Consider the following 1,248-nt stretch of genomic DNA (forward strand, 5'->3'; position numbering starts at 1 on the left):
ATGAAGTGACTGTCAGTCAGTGAATGTTGATTTGATCCATAAATATAGCGATCATTTATTTTACAAATCATACAGAATCACTAGAGTACACTTGATTGTGAACAAATAATTTCCTATAAAAGTTTGGGACCAACAATAACAAGCTTTTCACTTCTTAATTGTTAACCACAGGCACTTTAAATAGAAACACAAACATCTAGCTTTGATGTTTGATACCAGACAATTTGAGGCAATTATCTTACGGTTGGCATGGAAGAGTTTAAGAAAAAGGAGGAAAGTATTGTGTTAGCATTCCTATACTTTTATCTTAAATAATGTGGGTTTTAACCAGAAGGGTGAAGTGTTCTACTCGGTGTCGGCAAGACAGAGAGGTCCATAACAGCCAGCTTTTACCTTAAAGATGATGTTCTGACACCTGTCCAGATAATTCAGGGGTGCTGCTAGAAAATCCGTCTCAGGACCGTTAAACACGGAACCCCAAGGCGTGTTTTTTTCTCGCTTGCGTCCGCGTCAAGCCATAGAAAGAAGGCGACCCCAAATTGGAAATCGGCTTCAAAATAAAACTTCCGTCTGAAAGTTTTCTGAAGTGGATCGACCAGGCGTTGGTCTGAACCAGGCTGTAAAGTTTTCCCCGTTGGCATGAAGGGGTCAAAACCTGTCAGCTCAGCTTCTGACTCTCAGAGTCTAGCTGTCAGAGTGACTGACGGCGGTCCGTCACTTACTGCCGTCCGGGCTGAAACTGTTAKTTACTAAGAAGCTTAGAGAATCTAAGTTCTGCCCTCCCCAAGGTTAGATTAGAAAAGGGGTTATCAAGGAAAGTGTTAGTATCAGAACTTGCCATCGCCTCCTGAAACTAAACAAAATTGTTGCTGCTGTGTGATTCAGAACAAAACATTTCATGACCTATATTAATTATCATCTAATGAGGAGTCTTCAAAACATAACGGAAAGAAAAATGCATTGTTTCAAGTTCAAAACATTTGCAAATATGGTTCAGACAAGTAAAACTTTGATATTTCATCAACTTTAAACCATAAAGGTTRTTTTAGTTAAATAAGATTTTTTTCCACAGAAAAACCATACATAGCTGAAATCATACTGAGGGAGAAAAGAGATCTGTCCTCTYTTCTCCTGTAACTTTGATAAACATTCTCTGATTATCAAAATGCGTAATACTTTCAGTTAAGAGAACAATAAATCAAATAAGACGAAGATTCTTCTGTCTATTATCTGATTAAAAGGGAAGAG

The sequence above is a fragment of the Austrofundulus limnaeus genome, unplaced genomic scaffold (genome assembly GCF_001266775.1).
Source record: "Austrofundulus limnaeus strain Quisiro unplaced genomic scaffold, Austrofundulus_limnaeus-1.0 Scaffold53, whole genome shotgun sequence".
NCBI classification, from domain to species: Eukaryota; Metazoa; Chordata; class Actinopteri; order Cyprinodontiformes; family Rivulidae; genus Austrofundulus; species Austrofundulus limnaeus.